This window comes from Phragmites australis, chromosome 5 (assembly GCF_958298935.1).
Source record: "Phragmites australis chromosome 5, lpPhrAust1.1, whole genome shotgun sequence".
NCBI lineage: Eukaryota > Viridiplantae > Streptophyta > Magnoliopsida > Poales > Poaceae > Phragmites > Phragmites australis.
Genome location: NC_084925.1, coordinates 24,796,804 through 24,815,895, shown reverse-complemented (window position 1 = coordinate 24,815,895; position 19,092 = coordinate 24,796,804). Strand labels below are relative to the sequence as shown.

Below are 19,092 nucleotides of genomic sequence, written 5' to 3'. Positions count from 1 at the left end.
TCGAGATCATCGATGTCTCCGAGGAGGATGAGGTGGAAGATGATGCCATACTCAAGTCAAGGTTAACTGTTGCTCATGGGGCTGTGGAGACTCCAATCGGGTAACCCCGGCTTTATACCCGAGCCACGCAACCACGTAGGTCTAGAAGACGAAGTGGGGCGAACATCGCCGTGTCCTCCCATTAAACACCTAGGGGACAGGGCCATGTCCATATCCGGTTTCCCTCCAACACATGGCAGCGCTCCACGACAAAATACCTTGTTTTCTCGCGCGGATGTCTTGTCACATTAATGACCCAAACCCCTTTCGGCGCGTGACAGGATCGCGGGCACAAGACCCTAGCGACCCCTCGCATTATCCAGTCAGAACGCGGCAGTGGCACGTCTTGTCCCGCCAGGCGAATGTGTGAGATTCTCCAAACCCACACGAAACCTCTACTCTAGCGACTTCGAAGGACAGAGAATCGTCATCAGGCATCCTTGATATGATACCAGGTTGGGGTTGATTTTTCCTCTTCATCCTCTCCCCTCTCCGAAACATCGGGGCCCGAGAATGAGGGGTACTATTGAGGGGAAAATAAACCAGCCTGAGCGTAACGGTCGAAGATCACCGTCCAGGTCCCTCCGGAGCCTTGATCTCTGAACCCTCTGTTAAAAGCTCTATCTCCGATATCATCAGATCCTTTCACGGTACCCCTTCGCACCTACGAAGCCCTCCCTTGGCTTCACCGGTTCGACCTCCCGAAGCTTTCCAAAACACGGCCTCCCGAAGCCTCGGTCCTCCGAAGCTTTGGCCTCCCTAAGTCCTGACCCTCCGGGGTCCCGCTTCCCAATGTCTTCACCTCCCTATTATTTGCCTCCCGAGGCCCCCACCTCGGGATGATCAGGCCACCTTCCCGAAGGCAGTGAGGTGAGTCAGCGGGTCCTGGGAAGATCTTCCGAAAGGGGAGTGTCGATCGTGCTTTGCCTGCCATGAAGTGATCGGTATTAAAGGCCTAGGCTAATGGGAGTCGTTCTGACACCCCAGCATGATGGTACCTATCCTAACACCCCTGACAGTGCGGCATCGAGCCGCAATTGACGACTGGCTCGGCCCCTTCAGGGGGCAGGCACCACGATAATTATCACGGTGGATATTTATCTCCCAACAGGATAGAAGGTAGTTATCCGGGATAAGGCTCAATAATTTAGCCAGATCCCGAATATTTGTACATTATGATAACTTGTACACCAAGCTACGTATGGCCCTATAAATAGGGGGCCATGATCCTTTGGAAAGAAGAAGAACCCGAGGTCACAGCGAATGTTGTGATACTCCTCCCAGAACAATATATTTTCCTATCATCAATATATTCGTGGTGTTCCTTCCTCTCAAACATTGTCTCCAAGCTTAAGTCTCCTCCTTAAAAGAAACTCTCGCCGTATTTGCTAGGGCAAGACGAACTCTTGCTCCAACAGGTTTGATTCGATATTATCTTTAATTAAAACTAAATTATGACTATCATTTTCTATTATAATACATCATCAATAATAGCCAAATCATGATAAAAAAAAGTAGCATCAAATATGAATTCAATTATACCATTTTTTATTAGAAAGTATATACACATTAGCAGACAAATAGTTGGTCAAAGATAAAAAAGTTTATACTCTGAAATGCGCACGTGCATCTTATAAAAAAGAAATAGAGGTAGTAGCATCCATCGCCGCCGCGACAACTCCTTTTTGTATGTTTCTTTATAGAGAACCTTATTTGCAGAACTGTTTTGATCATTGAAAGTTTGGGCCTATTTATTTCCCATCGAAAGTGTCAGGCCCATCATACCTGTCGGTGCCATGTGAAGTGCGAACCGAAGGCGACTTAAATCACCAGAAAGTTTTGCATTAAAGTAGTTTTGTTTTTCCTTGTGTCGTTGGGCCAGACTACAGAAGGTGCTTGTTGGCTCTTGGATGGTCTCGATTAAACCTAAACTCTAATACCAATGCCTTTGTAATTATCATAATCACTTGAGTTACGACCTATAGCTACTCTACTTACCTAAAAAATATGAAATGGTTTCCGAAGCTTTCTCACCTCCTGTGGTCTGTCCTCCTAACGTTCTACCCACCGTACAAGCCTCAACCCTCCTCCTCCACAGATCGTCACGCAACCCCCCACCCCCGCGCTTCACATCCTTCCTCGCCGAGCACCTCAACACCCACCCGCTCCTCCTGCACCTCCTTTGCCACATCCTCCTTCCGCGACCCCGCCCCGCACCTCCCCAAGCCTCCCGCTCCACTTGGCCCTCCTCGCCTTTCGCTTCCTCCGCGCGCTCACCTCTGCGTCGCCACCGCCCACCCCCGTCTACAACCACCTCATCTTTGCCGCACTCCGCAAGTCCCTCCTCGACCTCGTGAAAACTAAAAAGACCAGGATCCCACCTTATCCTTGCCCACCCAATCCATATTATCCCTCCTCTAGTGCTCAGGCCCGCCGCCGTCCCATACACATTATGCAATCCGCCCTCATCCTCTCGTCCGCAGCCCCACCGCCTCGATCATTCTGGAGTGACGATGGCTGCGGCGTTCCAGCCTCCTCCTCACATGCGTAGCCCCAGCTCCTCGCCGTAACCAGTGTCGCACACCTCCTTGCCGTCCATCGTGCTGCCCCTCCTTGCATTGACATCCTCCGACCGTAACAACGGCTGCGACCTCCTCCACCCCCGCGCATCGCCACCATCACAGCTGCCACATCCAGGAACATGGCTAGTACAAGGGATTCCGCTGTAGATCATGTTTGATGCTGGGAGGTGCGGTAGAGACCTGGCCGAGGGGTTGCAGCCAACCTGCAAGATGTACACAATGCTCATTGGGTATCTTGTGGACGTAGGTGAATTGTTCGACCAAACGCCTATGTAATGTTACATGTATATGATTTAATTGCATCTATTCTGCTACTCTGCGTTATTGATATGGGATGCTAGGTTGCTGTTTTAATGATTTGTCAGAATGGGGGATTCGGTGATTAGTTCTGTGGAGGAATATACATAGGTTCATAATGAGTTACGTAGAAAATTAATATCTTGAGTGACCATCGCAACAGAAAGACCAGTTAATTGGATGAGATTACACACAACGTTCCTTTGCAATGCTTCCAGCCGGAGCAAACGATTATGAGGTAAGCATTAGAAGATTATTTTTAGGACTGTAAGTGTTTTCTGTGGATTTGCATTTGTCTGCTGGAGCCAATCTCTAATACCGAATTCTGAACCCATTTCTCAACCCTCGTAGCGCCATGTCAGCTTTTTTTGCGGAGCTATCGGATGTGAGCCAACGACGATGGAGCGTCGTTCGATTGTCTAAACGCTGGCGCTCTGCAGTTGGCTAGCTCGAGCGAGTTCGAGAGCCGCCGCCTTCGTCGACTTCGGCCACCAAATCGGCTGGGGGGAACCCCTCCCAACGCGCGAGCTTCACCAAATGGGTGGACCTCGCCACCGGAGGAGGCAGCCGCGCCACCTCCACGCGACTCGGGCGGGTGCTCCACCTGCCAGGATTGGCCCCGCTCGCCGCCACGCAGGCGTCGACGATAGCTCGGATCGCCGCCGTCGCCATCTTCTCCGAGGTCGAGCAAGCCCCTGGCGGCCGAGGTGGAGGTCGCAGGCCCGCAGCTCGAGCACGATGGGCCATCTCCACCTCGATCTCGATGGATCCGAGCGGCCCTCCTTCACTTCCGGACCCAAAACCACTCATCTCCTCCCTCCCCTCTCCGTCCCAGTGCCTCCGTGGCCCGTGGCCTCCGTGCGCCCCCTACCTCCTCCCTTCGCTCCCATACAGCCGCCGCGTCCCCTCACCGGAGCAGCAGCGGCATCCTTCCGGCTCCCGAGGTGCCGCACTGCAACTCAAGGAAAGCGAACCTCCGTCGCCTGCTCCCCCAGGTAGCGACTTCGTGCCATATCCTGGATGCGAGCGTACAGTCATTGAGCCCACGTTTGTCACACCATGTTATTAATTTGGGTTAATTAGATTAGTGCCATTATAATTTTTATGGTTTAGAAATATGCCATCAAACTTCACTAAATGGGCCTGATGCCATTATTGTTTTGCATACGTTCGCATCTTGCCATTTTGTACGCCTCCGTGCTCCTTGGGCCCACTTGCAGGCTGGTGTACTTCGGTATGTCCCAAAATGCCCCTCCCCGGTCTCTAACACGGCCGCCTGGTCCACTCGAGCTGCTCCCGCACCACTCCCTCACTCATCGCACCAATGACGACGGCGACCAACACGGCAACGACGGAGGTGACTGGGAAAGGCAACATTGTCACCAGCGATGGGGACGGAGCTCGGCTGAGGACGACTGTGCCCACACCTAGGATGGACGACGCACTTCCCACTGCGCCCGAATCTCAGAAACCGTGAGTAACCCTAGACTTCCCAGATAGCCCTAATTCTTGCACAATGCATTGGTTCTCGATAGGAAATAGCTTGGATTCGTGGTTTAATTCAGTTCTCGGGAGGAAATAGCTCACGATTTGATTAGGTTTCCTCTCTTTTCTCGCTAGGATTTGGTACACAGTAGAGGTTAAGATTGAAGGTTTTGTCACGGTTGACTCAAATGGTAGGAAATCGTATACAAAAGGTTTAACTCGGGATTGGGTAGTGGATTCAGACAGCTTTTCATTGGATTTCCTTATGAGAAGCTTAAGTGTCGAGGTCAAATGGGGCACGAACCAAAAGCCAGTGGTGTGGGTCTTTGACAAGAGGATGGGTGAGGATATTCTATTAGTTGATGAGAGTCAAATATTAGACGTGCTTGACATGTACAAACCAGAGAAACACTTAAAGCTCCTGGTAGCAGTGTTTGACAAAGACACATGTGATCAATACGATGCTTTAGTCCTAGAACCTTTGTGTGTTGTGCCACCAGAACCAAGTACCATTCCCAGTGAATGTTTCCCACCTCCTGCTCAAGAAGGCCAGACATCATTTGAATCTAAAGTAGCAGGTTGTGAAGAACCTGCTGGTGAAGAAGCAGATGAAGCTGAGCCTGATGTCTTTGATAGTGGTGAGGAGTATGTTGGTGTAGATGATGAAGATATGTATGGTCATCCATCAGCACCTACTGCTGGTGTTGACACTGCACAACTAGGGCAGCCTGATCTACCTGCTGCTGGTGCTGACACTGCACAACCAGGGCAACCTGATCTACCTGTTGTTGGTGCTGACACTGCACAACCAGGGCAGCCTGATCTACCTGCAGCCTGCTCAATTTGCTCTTCCTGAAGGAGATAAGCCTCCTGAGGTAGAAATAAATGATGCTGACCCTCAAGAACTCCATGTGCTGCATGATCTTGACAACCCAATTATTAGATTGCATGCATTGTTTCCTGACATCATTACCTTCAGAAAAGCAATTAGGCATTATGCTATTAAGAGAGGTTTTGAGTTTAGTGGTTTGAAGATAGATAAAACTAGGTTTATTGCCAGTTGTTCACATAAGGGCTGCCCTTGGCGTATACATGCTTCAAGGCTGCAAGATAACACAACAATACAGGTGAGTCAATGTTCATTTACATGTTAGTGTTCATTTTCATGTCAATGTTCATCTATAAATGTGTTTTCACATCTATTGTTTCCAATGGCAGATAAAGGTTCTTCCATTTGAGCACAATTGTCCCACAACTAAGCTGAAGGAAGGGAGGATGGCTACTCAAGGGTGGGTTATAGATAGGCTGGGGGACTGGTTAAAGAAGAACCCACAGAAGGGTGCAAAGGATGCAAAAGAGAAGCTTGAATAACAGTATGAGATCAAGTTGAAGTATTCAAAAGTTTGGGCTGGAATGAAGCTAGCACTTGAAAAGATTCATGGTACTTATGAGGAGAGCTTCCAATTATTATTTAATTGGGCAGCAGAGATGGAGAGGGTCTCCCCAGGTTCTCTTATTGAAATTGAAGTGCAGAAAGTAAGTAAAAATATGTGCTTCAAGAGAATTTTTGTTGCTTTGCAACCCTATGTTCATGGATTTTTAGAAGGGTGTAGACCTTACATAGGAGTAGATTCAACTATGCTCACTGGTAAATACACAGGACAATTGGCCTCTGCCACCTCTGTAGATGGTCACAACTGGTTATTCTATGTAGCTTTTGCTATATTTGATTCTGAAACAAAAGACAACTGGACTTGGTTCATGCAACAATTGCATAGAGCTATAGGCAATCATCCAGGTTTAGTCATTTCAACTGATGCTTGTAAAGGATTGGAAAGTGCTATTGATGCTGCCTTCCCTGAAGCTGGGCATAGAGAGTGCATGAGGCACCTCTATGGCAATTTCATGAAGAAATATCGAGGACCTATTTTTACTCAACACTTATATCTAGCTGCAAGGTTTTACACTGAAGATGGATTCAGGTGGCACATGCAGCAAATAGCTGAGACAAGCCCAGATGCTATAGGCTGGCTTGAGAAACATCATGGAAGAATATGGTACAGATGTGGGTTCTCAGAAGAAAGCAAATGTGACTACCTGACAAACAATGTTTTTGAGAGTTTCAAGCAGATCAAGCCAATGAAAGCTCTGCTTCTTCATGAGCTGGTAGATGGACTGAGGGAGTTGATAATAGAGAAGATGGCCCTCAGGAGGAATATAGGAAGACTGATGGAGGATGGAATCTTGCCAAATGTGATCAAAGACATGAATAAAGCAAGCAATAGCCTAAGAGTTGTCAAGATTGCTAGAGGTGATGATGACTTTGCAGAAGTCACTCTTGTTCATGCTGACAATATCACCAGGAGGCATACAGTGGACCTGCAAAATCACAGATGCTCATGCAGGCAGTGGCAAATCACAAGCAAACCTTGCAACCATACCTTGGCTTGGATCTGTGCCAATAGAGGTAAAATAGAAGATTATGTCCATGATTACTACTCTGTGCAGAGGTTCAAGGCAACATATGCTGGCATGATACCCCTAATGACAGATAGGTACTAGTGGCCTATTGTGGACCTTGGTTACAAAGTGTTTCCACCAAAGCAGAAGAGAGGTGCAGGGAGGCCTAGAGTTCAGAGAATAAGAGGTGTTCTTGAACCAGGAAGAAGAACTGTTAAGTGTAGGAGATGTGGAGACTTTGGACACTTTGAGAAGACATGCAAGCTAGCTGAGGCATCTGGTGTGGAGAGCAATGAGGAGCATGTAGGCCCAAGTCAATCAACACCAAGGAAGAGGTAACCCCAAACTGTACTGTTTTTATTTTTTATTTCATATTTGTGAAGTGTGCCTGACAATGTGATTCTATAAGCAGGAAAAAAAAAGCTTCCACTGGGGAGGGTGAGAACCAGACGCCCAAGAAGCAGAAGAGGACACCCAAGAAGAAGAGGACACCCAAAAAGAGGAAAACACCAAAAAAGAAGAAGGCTAAACCAAGTGCACCAACTGCCAGTGTTGTCAAAAAGCTCTCGGAGTGGTTGAAGACCTGATGCATGTAATATGTAGTTCTGGACATGTAATATGTAGTTGCTAGTTTTGGACATGAGGTGTTAAGCTAGTTCTGGACATGATGTGTTAAGCTAGTTCTGTACATGATGCATGTAATATGTAGTTGTTGTTATGCTAGTTCTGGACATGACATGCTTGTGTTCAGCACGTTCTGGACCTGATGCTTATGTTAAGCTTGTTATGGACCTGATATTGTGCTGCTGTGACTAGCAATTTAGTGTTTTGGACATGATGTGTTAAGCTTGTTCTGTTCTCTCCCAATTCACATTGTGCACTGTTAGATTATACTTAACCCAATGTAGCAATATTGTACTGGAGCAATCATAATGCCTAGCAAACAACATTTCATTCAATTAACAAAGTAATTACACAGTCATTCACTACTTGCACACATTCAAGCTTCTAAATACTTGCACAGAACTGCAACCACAATACCTAGCAAACAACCAACTAAAGCAACACACACACTGTCAACTACAACTCCTTTCTTCCCTATGCACAACATTATCCTCAACGACACAATTTGCTGCTTCAACTCCCTGATTTTATTTGTCAGATGGGCAATCTCATGCTTCAATTCCAAAATTTGTTGCTTCACTTCTCCATTGCGACCACTGTGGAACTTGTCGTCAGAAGCGCAGAGCATGGCAACATCTTCCAGCAGACGCTTACGCCGCAGCCACGACCTGTATTCGTTCTCCCATTTGTAGAATCCACAAGTCAATAGATCATCCTACCAATGTCAACGAAATCAACAAAATCAAACAAAGCCGTAGCCAAGAACACCGAAAACCTAACATCGATTTGATCCAGCTCACCTTCACATTCTCCTCACACTTGTAGAAAACTCTGCCATATGTCGCCGCTTGCTTGCTTCGTAGCTTAATCACATGTTTCCCACAATCTGGACAATCAACAAGGGGGAGCTCCTCCACATCACTGCCGGTTGCGCTTGACTCCGACGCCGTCTTCATCGGGCTACTCCAAACCTTGCTTGGGGTTGTCCCAATCAGGGGGATCTGGAAAGTCTAGGGTTACTCACGGTTGGTTGCCGTCGTCGTGCTGGTGACAATGAGTGAGAGAGTGGTGCGGGAGCAGCTCGAGTGGACCAGGTGACCGTGTTAGAGACCGGGGAGGGGCATTTTGGGACATACCGAAGTACGCCCGCCTGCAGGTGGGCCCAAGGAGCACGGAGGCGTACAAAATGGCAAGATGCCTACATATGCAAAATAATAATGGCATCAGACCGATTTAATGAAGTTTGATGGCATATTTCTAAACTATAAAAATTATAATGGCACCAATCTAATTAACCCTATTAATTTCGATTGATTTTTTTCCGCTTCGTTGCTGCAGGTGCACGTTGGAGACGGCCGGCCCTGCCTTCGACCTGCTAGGGCTCTACAAGGAGGGCCCGTCGTGGTCTGATTCCCAGTCTCCCTTGTCGAACTTCTTTGGTATCCTGTCGACGGTGTTCGGGAGCTCCAGCGGCGCCAGGAAGGAGAAGGCATGCTATGACCGAGGAGCAGCAGGTTGCCGATTTTGAGTTCACACATTTATTTTTATCTATTAATTCTTTGCGATTCGATAATTCAAGGCCACTGCAGAAGTGGGTTAAGTTAGCACAATGCTTTGTTAGTTCAAACTTATAAAACTTTGACCACTAATCCAGATCCCATTTTCCAGCAAAATGTTAAACACAAGATCTTGTTTACGAGAATTTTCTTAAGACTTTCCTAACATTCCGCCCTATTAATAAAGTTTATGTTGTTTGGCTCAAATCATGCCTACATTTTCCTATTATTGCGAAAAAAAAAATTTGACCTACTGTCTAGGCAGCACCTCTTGGACTTCTAATGTTTGAGCTTTAGATGTCTATGATTTATTTTGTTCATGGTTCTGCTGGAATCCACTTTAGCCAATTAAGCTTTGCTATTTAAAATGTGCTTTAATCCAAGTAGCTACCTTTTGAGCAGCTGCAATCGAGGATAGTTCAATTGACATTGGTGACTTCTTCGAGGGCCCTCTACCTGGGAAGTTCCTGAAGCTCCTTGGTTATTTAGCCTTGTCTCGGCTTGGCGTGTATATACCCTTGGGTGGAGTGAACTGGGAAGGTTTTGCTGCGAATCTTTATCAGAACAGCCTGGTAGGCACTTTAGATTCTTTTTCTAGCGCAGGTATCGGCCGACTTGGAATATGCTCTCTTGGCATTGTTCCATTTATCAATGCACAGATTGTGTTTCAGCTTCTTGCCCAGCTTTACCCGAAAGCAAGACCTTCAGCGAAAAGAAGGGGAAGCAGGAAGAAAAAAGGTTCTTCACTATACAAGATATGCATCTGTTGGTTTTGCGATTGTCCAGGTTAGATTCTTGGAAATGTTCGAGCTGTTGGATTTTTTAAGATTTTGTTTCAAAAGTGAAAACTCTCAAGAATTTTTCATGCCATGATGTTGGTTCAATCCAGGTCAAAACTAAATTTCCATCTTCTTTGCAGGCTATTGGACAAGTTCTTTGTCTCCGCCCTTATGTTAATGACTTCAGCACAGAATGGGTTCTAACATCAGTGACATTGTTGTCACTTGGATCAGTGTTTACCACAACCATTGGAGAAAGAATATCTGATCTGAAACTTGGGAATGGAACATCACTTCTTATATTTACAAGTATAATATCGTATTTGCCTGCATCATTTGGGAGGACAGTTGCACAAGCATTTCAAGATGGAAATTATGTTGGACTTCTCACAATCATATTGCCATTCATTCTCTTAGTTCTTGGGATCGTCTATGTCCAAGTAAGAGAGCTTTCGTTAATCAATATATGTTCAGAGTTTCTTTCAACATGCTAACAGACTAACTCAGATCATTTGGAGGATTTTAGGAAGCTGAGCGGAAAATACCACTGAATTATGCTTCTCGATACAGCAGTCGAACTGGCGGCCTTCAGCGATCTGCATATCTACCATTTAAGGTTTTTGATACAATGATACTGCATACTCCCTCCGATTCCAAATATGAGTGCATCTACCCTTCCTAACTTTTTTACAAATAGAAGGTCTGATTATTTTTCTATGAATTTTACAAAACAGTAAGATAAGTAATCAAATTAAATCTCTACATACCGGATTATGAAACATTCGAAATATAAGAGTATCTGCAAGAACTTATGTTGAGTTAATATACAGTCCATAGTAACTTAGAATGACTATGTACATCTTTTTGTCTGACATGCCTGCAAGATAATCAGATAGTACATCTCTCCTTTTCCATAATATTAGAGGGAATAAAATCTGAGTTCTATTCAAGATAGTAAATTAGTATCCTAATCAATTCAGAAGTGATGTAAAATCGAAAAGTAAGTGTAAAACCAAGATAAATAAAGGGCAACCAGTGACACTTTTTTAACAGGTTTGACTATATTACTATCTGAAAGGAAAAAGGGAATATTCACATTTTTCTATCATATATGTGTACTTCTCTGACTTACATAGCATGAAGAACAACATGAGAGTTCGATAGTAAAAAATGAAGCCACGAGAAGAAAATACCTGTACAAAGGGTCTCAAAGTTTTCTGCAAATTTTAGAACAAAAAAAATGGGTACATAAAAAATTAGGTATATATATTTCTTCATGTTCAGTGAAATAATTTGAATCACTATCTGTTACTACCAGTGTTGAGAATTCAGAGAAAAATGGCCTTCGCATGCAAAGAGAAAAGAAAAAGATCCATAAACATAATTTCCATAAACATAATTTGCTACCCCTTGAATTCATAAACATAATGCTTAATATTTCATATTACTTACATCATTTTGCTTTGCTTTATGCATAAGTGGTGGGTCCCTTCAAAGTTTCATCCAATACAGTCGATTAAACTACATGATACAAAATTCAACTACACTAGCCATCTAAATGCAAATACTAGCTGGCGCGCGACAAAACCGCGCGTTTGTTCTAGTTTGACACCTAAGGCTGCCGGACCTGGCACAGGTCACCAGGCTCCTAACTAGGCAACACACTCAAAGGCAAATATTTTGCCCAGGACCCTAACTGCAAATATTGTATGGTACAATAATTCAATAATGAAGAATCCAAAGTTATGGAAAATTCTATAAAGAGAGAAACCAGGAACCTCCGCTCCGAGCTATGTTGAGGAGTTCCTTTCAAAAAACACATGTTGTTAAAAGGAAAATATATTATATCTGCATTTGGAACTAACTGTGTTCCTTGGGCTGTCAGATTTTTTACAAGACCATGAAAACTCTGGTGTGTTCTTTGTAGAAATAGATGCTCAATGACTGTACCCTTTTGAATTATCATCAATTTATTTTTTTCGTTTTTATTAAGTTAATAATCACCTCAGGTTAACAAGCACGATAATCATACTACGCAGGCAGGTATCATCCTTCCACACCCTGTCATTGATATGATGCCGTGCAACAATGTGAATTATGTTGTGTGGAAACCAAGAGTTGACATGCCTGAATTTCTGATCAATTAAGTTGATTCGTTTTGAATGCCATGTGATGTTGATGTTCAGTTGATTAGCAGGATGCTGCATTGATATGGTTTGCATATTTTCTTGGCAGCGAATATTTCCAAGTTTGATCTACCAAAATTTCTCCATATTTTGCAATCATTTAGTGAATGCAATACAATTCATTTTTCCTTCTTGCAATCCGCTTGTCTCCTGCTATAGAACTAAGGTGAAAGAGCACTACTGATTCCCCTTTCATAAAACATGCTACCCGTAAAAAAAAGGGTAGATTCACCATGTGTTCGCATGAATTGAGGGAACTCATACCTGGACCTTCTACTGTTGTTCGGTTTGTTTGGTGTACTTTTGTATATGTCAACAATATATCATCATAGAACTAGAAACTTCTGATTCTTTCTCAACAATAACCAATGCAATGTGATATCAGATGCTTTGATTTTTGTTTCAGGCAAGCCAACCAGAAAATTACGAAGTGAAAATCTGCATTGGTTACATGCAAGTTTTGTCAGTGCTTACTCCATATCTCTTTCTTCCGTTCTTATTGTTAAGGCACGCATTGGTTTCATGTAACTAACTTGGCTTAGGAAAGTGTCATTTACTAATTGTCACCTCCTTAGTTCAACTAGAAACTCTTCTTTGTTTCAATTTTGTTTCATATGCAATGAAAGTGATAGTATGCCATAATTTTTTCACTTGCAAGTGCAGGTGCAGCTGCCCAATCCTAGACATCCTTGTTAGTGCAAAGCCATAGCCTGGATGAGTCATTTGGAAGCGTCCGTGCACAACATGAGGCAGGCATTGTGCTTGAATGTTTGCCAATTTCGTAGGTGATTGACTTCGTTAGTATGCACAAACATATCAGATAGGTTAGTTTATTGTTAGTGTAATCTTACTCAGTACATCGCAATTTTTGTTATAACGGTTCGAAACAATGGCAATTATTGCAGAACACTGGATCAACTTGGAAGCCACATATTTTGTCAAGGTATGCATGAAAATAATCCTTGGTGGCAATTTGAAATTTTTAGTACGGTTCTCTGATTAGGTTTCATTTTCAGATTCTTTCATCTAGGAGAAACAGATTGTAACACACTCAATCCATAGCTTACAAACTTTAAGTAGAATCTCAGCATTAGTAATCTAAGAGGTTAGTATTATGTTTCTGTTCTAAATAATCAATTCTTCTACTTTTCTTACGGACATTTCAGACTCCAAGACATTTGATAGCTTAGTCGAGATGCATGTAAACAATCCTAGAAAGGCTGATTAAACGTCTCATGAGTTAAAAAAAATTTACTCTCGTTGAAACGTACGGACATTTATCTAGTAACACCAAAATAGCTTTTCCTCTTTTTTTAAACGGGAACAACACTGTGATAGCTGCGATGGCAAGCAAGCACAGGCATAACAAGCCATTGATCGCCAGTAGCCATGGTTACCGCGCCTTGGCCCTGTTGACAGTCATACAGCGCTAAACAATGGACCCTAGGAGCCACACAGGGCTAAACAATAGATGGGGCCGGACATTTCAGAACGCAGAAATCTTGTAGAATTTTTACATGAAATAGTTTCACTTCTAGAAATAAGAAAATTATCCTATGCTCGAGCTGACCTGATGATATTCGAAGTAGTGAAATCCGAACGAAATCCACCAACGGTCCCTAAAGCTGTGACTGTACGGGTGGTTCTGACCATTTTGAGAACAAAAAAAAGCCCTTCGTGCCCTTCTGCAAGGATTTCTCAAAGTACACGTGCCTTTTCGGCTTTTCATTTGTTTTTGCGAGGAGCCTGACTTTTCATTGACGTGGCAGGCAGGCATGGATAGCTAATTTCTCCTCCACTTTGTTTTGTTGTGGGTGGCCCTAATCCACCCACAAATCGAGAGGCAAGGAAATAGGGGGCATAATCATTGTTAGGCTATCATTAATTCATAGATCAAGTGCATATAAGCATGATCCGATCACCTAAAGCACTTGCTTACATGTCCTAATTGTGGTGATCACCAGCATGACCACATTCAACTCAAAAAACTGTGAATGAATTTGTGATGTGTGTGCATATGCCACACTGCAGTATCAATGGTGATACTTCTTCGAGTACCATTTTGCCCCCAAATACGGTGTTGTCGTGAGGTCAGACAGGAATGAGAGTCATCCATACGTATGCTTGAACGGAGAGTTACAGCCTCCATCATGCTGTATTTCTTTCTCCAGCAGCCGATTGGGCTATTTTTCACAGAGAGAGAGAGAGAGAGAGAGAAAAGTTCTTTGGCTTAATTAAATAGAAAATTTGTCGCAATGGAATGGAATCTATAAATTTCTATATGTTGTTGTCCTTGCGGACAGTGGATTGGACTTGCGCTCATGAAAACCTTGCCTATGATTTTTTCGCTTTAAGAACTCATCATGTCAGAGCACACATTTTTGTTTAGCTATCGCAAAACAAGTAATCAAAGTATTCGACCAAGGAAGCCTAAAGGAGTAACAAGTCATAAATCATATTGGCCAAGGACACTATCACTACTTCCACGACACATGTAGAAGAGAGATGCTTAATACTCAGATTATCAGTGGCTAGAAGGTCTCATTGGCATGTATATTTGAGATAACTCATCGCTTGTGACAACTTGTATTCATCTCATAGAAGATTTTTTTTTTTTGGTAGACGTGTGAGAACCGTCTAACTTGTATTTGAATTAATCAAATCAGCCGATTCATTCAATAAGATGAGAGCTAGCGTGTGCCCATCTCTTGACGTGTCACGTGCTAACCTACATCTCAAAGCAACAATCGTAGCCGCTAGATGATTAAAATGAATCGAATTCCAGTAGTCCGGGTACGTGTTTTATATCCAATATTAGAATACACACCTTTACAATAAGCTTCATCACATCAAGATATAATAAAGAACATGTAATTTAAGAGATTACAAGTTTTAAAGTTATTACAATTTCAACATCTTAAAAGGAGTGCATGCTGAAATTAAAGGATAAGAGTTAAATAACAAATTCGGGCTCTCAAAATAACATCAATCAAGTGCTAGAATTAACAAAAACAATAAGATCATAACCTAGCATAGGATTACTACTACGCAGCGAAAAAATCATCTAAAAACAGCAAAAGAGATGGTGCCATTTGCCCTAAGGCACCACCGAAGTCACCAAAAGTAGCACACAACTACTCTTGCCCGTCACTGACATCGGTAGGAACGAAGTAGTCATACACTAATTCATCCTCACCTGCAAAAACTCAATGATAATATCATAAATACGAAGGTACTCGCAAGACTTACTCATATACTCATATAGGTATATATAAGCCTGACTTCAAGGATTATGCAATTGGAATGAGTAGCAAGGAGTATGTCACAAGATTAAGTTGAATTAAGCGAAAATCAATTGACACATAGAAACGTAAGCATCTACATAACTCAAAACTTATGCTATCCTACCATGAGAACATAAGCATAAACATAACCAATATAAGAACATGCTCTCCTCAACATAGACATACATAAGCTAACTCCCAACATACCATATACACCCATTCATCGGAAACTCTACGATTGACGCGGATGAACATTAAGCGTGCTCATGACCAATAGCGTGGCAATTCGAATTGATCTTATACCCTACAGGGGGTACTTCTTTACCCACATTATATGAGACCATGCGACTTAAGCGATCGATCAAATTGCAAGATGGGGTACCTGTGACAACCTTTCCCAATTAAACCCTGACCGTTTGGTTATACGCCACTTGGTGCGGAGGCCACTTAGGTCCACTTACGGGCAACCTCAAGTGCCTCTATAAGCCCTCCCCCGCTCACAATATAGACATTCAAGCCAAAGGGTCGCAGTTACAAAAGGTATTCAGCTCATCTTTACTATATTCGGATATATGGAATGTACGGACAAGTGATTAAATCAACGGCAAACAATGATCGGTGCTTAAATGATGTAAGTAGCCTATGGCACCCAGGTCCCTCTCCCAACTTGCCCCTAACACCGTCCACATCTCGCCTCATTCTCACAACTCATTTACCCATCAAGATTATATTTAGTGAGACACAATAACCTTAGAGCTCGCAAACAGTGGACGAACCACCGCTCCACTTTTACGGTGACCTAAGCCTTCCTAAGCACAACACTTTCATTTTAAGTTGGACAATTATGTGATAACACCCCGAGTTACAATTGATCAAGATAAGCAATGTTAAGGTAGAGGCAATGCAACAAATAGGATCTACCCACAAACCCCGACATTGACTTGCTAAATATGCATGATATACATATAGAGATAATTATCAAAATTAAACATCAAATAGATCCAAAGTAATGGTGAAATATGCATGGATGCTTGCCTTGGTTCTCAACTTCACAATCAATAGCAACAAACTCCGGATCACCCTCGATCACGCCCGTGTTGCACTCTGGCTCTTTGTTCTCTAAAGAAAGAGTGCATGCAATGCGATATCATGAATGAAATGCAATGAGAAGTGACCCTAATGTTATGAAAATACACATGTTTTAAGTGCACTAAATAAACAACATGATAGAATAGGATTTACGCAAAGTAATGATCATAAGCTCATGGTATAAATGAATAAGCGAGGTGTTGTCCAAAAGGATTAAACAAAACAAAAGACGTGCATTTAAATGAAGTTGATATTAAGACAATACCTAACATGGCATTAACTATTTTTCATAGATAAGGGTATACTAAAAAAGATTTCTAGAAGTGGTCTCAGCCCTATTATGTTTATTAATTTCTTTACAAATTTTAGTAGTTAGCCATGTGAGTCCAATTATGTGCTAAAAACATGGGCCAAACTACTCTAACATGCTAGACAATATTTTTCCTAGCAATTACTCTATTTATAAATATTAGTGGGACAGTATTTACTATTTTTGGACCAACCATGAATTAATAGTGAGTTAATCAAGATTTAACATAATTAAATCAATATAGGAATTAAGATACAATTCTCATGAGCACCAACAATTTTATATAGTATACCATGAACATATAAAGGTAACAAATTTTACTTTGTAATTTTTGGAACAATAATCCATTTTATGTGCATTTTTTAAGTTCCAGTAGATTTAGTTGTTATACAGTAATTCATTTTCACCATTTCTCATTTATCCGAAAACTAATACGTTGAAACCATTTATATCAGCGCCCTCCTAGCCACTGTGATGGATTTATGGGCCTAGGGTCCTTTTGGCCCGAGTCAAGGCAATGGAACAAAGTGAGGGAGTTAGAGATTGAGCGGGAGGAGGTTGTGGCAGGCAGTGGGGAAGGAGGTGGCAGCCGGTGGTGAGCCAGGTGATGGCAGCGGCCACGAGCAAGTGGGGAGCTGTAGTGGGAAGTGGGGAACACGTTTGTGTGCCTCTCGGCTGACGAGCTTGATGGAAACCCAGCCAGCGATAGGCGAGTGCGACGGCGATAGCTCGATCCACCGGTGAAGAGCACGCAGCGGCAGGCCGACCGCCAAATAGTGCACACAAAAGCTAGAGGGGAAAATTGTGTTGTTGACCAAGGCTTCGGTTGAGGCAGCAAGTCTGCAGAGGGGTGGCCTGTTGGTGAGGATGATAAGGTGGTTTCCTGACTTGAAGAAGACAATGGCACGTATGCCAAATTTGTCAGGAGAAGACTGGATCCACGTGGGAGAACATCGGTGAAGCTTCTTGTGACCTCCCACAATGCTTTTCTCCTATCTGGCTTGGAGGATCTAGTCCCTACTATTTGATTTTTCACCAGCGCATGGGGGTCTTGTCTAGCAGTGGCTCAATCTCCCTGTGCTGCTCTCTCTCTCTCTCTCTCTCTCTCTCTCTCTCTCTCTCTCTTTGTGTGTGCGGAAAAGGAGAAGGATGGGAGGGGGAAAGAAGAGAGAGTAGAGGAGGACGAGGATAAGAGTGGCAGTTGCCCGGGCTGTTGGTGTTTGATCTCGGCTGACGATCAGATATTGAGTACTAAGGGGGAGCTAGTTCCTCACGTACACGCCTTGATCAGGGGCGCAACCAACGCGTTGGTGTGGTCCCACCCCGTGCAGCACTATATAAACAATCGAGAGGAGGGGCCGGTGGCATCACGATCAACTCATGCAAGTCTAAGTCATCTCTCCTCATACCTAAAACTCGAATCCGATCCTTAAGTGTGCTAATAACAGGGTGAAGGACACCGCCACAACCGTCGCCACTGCACGGATGTGATCTTCACCGAGCTCCTTCACCACGCTGGTGTCCACTACGCCAGCCTCACCGTCAAGACTAGATGGCATCCTCAAATGCACGTATGCTTAATGCTTCCGTTGTTTGGGTGTTCAGATCATTGAGGTAGGACATCATGTTAATTACCTAAAAATTAGAATTTAATATTTGGTATCAGAGCCAACCTAGCTCAGTTTGAACCCAATAGTCACATTTAAGATGCCATCTAGATGCAATTAAGCCCAATTTATGTTTCGGGTTAATGATAATTGTTCACGTTTAGTGATGACTAGCCCTAATTGCTCTCATTTTAAGTGTTTTTTTCAGATTACATGGTTTAGACCCATTGACGTTCAAGTTTAGGGTTAATTGATGTGAATTAGCTATAATTAGCATCAGATTAGACACACATGTTCATGTTATAAGATAATTATGCTCGTATTGATTGTTTTTTGTGCATGTACACGTGTGTTTGTGTGTTTTTGGGGCTCAGGATTGGGCAAATCTGGCTCGGGGTTGGCAAAATCTGTCTCGGTTGAGTTGGTTAGGGCTTAGACAACAATTAGAAGGAGATCATGTTGGGGAATCAAGGACCCTAAAGCAAAATCACCAAATCATCCTCGAAAGCCCCAACCCTAATTTTTCCCAATTCGGGAATCCCAGCCACAAAAACCCCTTTCAACTCCTAAATCTATGAAGAGGGGATTGTTTTGCTTACGGGTTCATGCTCATGTTCTTCTTGCCGTCACCGGAACTGATGCGGCCTTCTTATGTCTTCGGTCATGTGCGGACACCTAAAACTGGACCTCTTTGCCCTTCCCTTTGCTGTGCGCACCTCCACTCTCCCAAACACCACCGCGGAAGGGTTCGATGGAGTCGCACGTGACTTCCGTAGCACGCGTACACTGGTGAG

General features: G+C 43.5%; 1 pseudogene; it reads left to right on the top strand.

Moving 5' to 3' along the window:
- The first annotated feature begins 3,656 nt into the window (after positions 1 to 3,656).
- On the top strand, positions 3,657 to 9,916 carry LOC133917886 (preprotein translocase subunit SECY, chloroplastic-like; annotated as a pseudogene).
- The last annotated feature ends 9,176 nt before the right edge of the window (positions 9,917 to 19,092 follow it).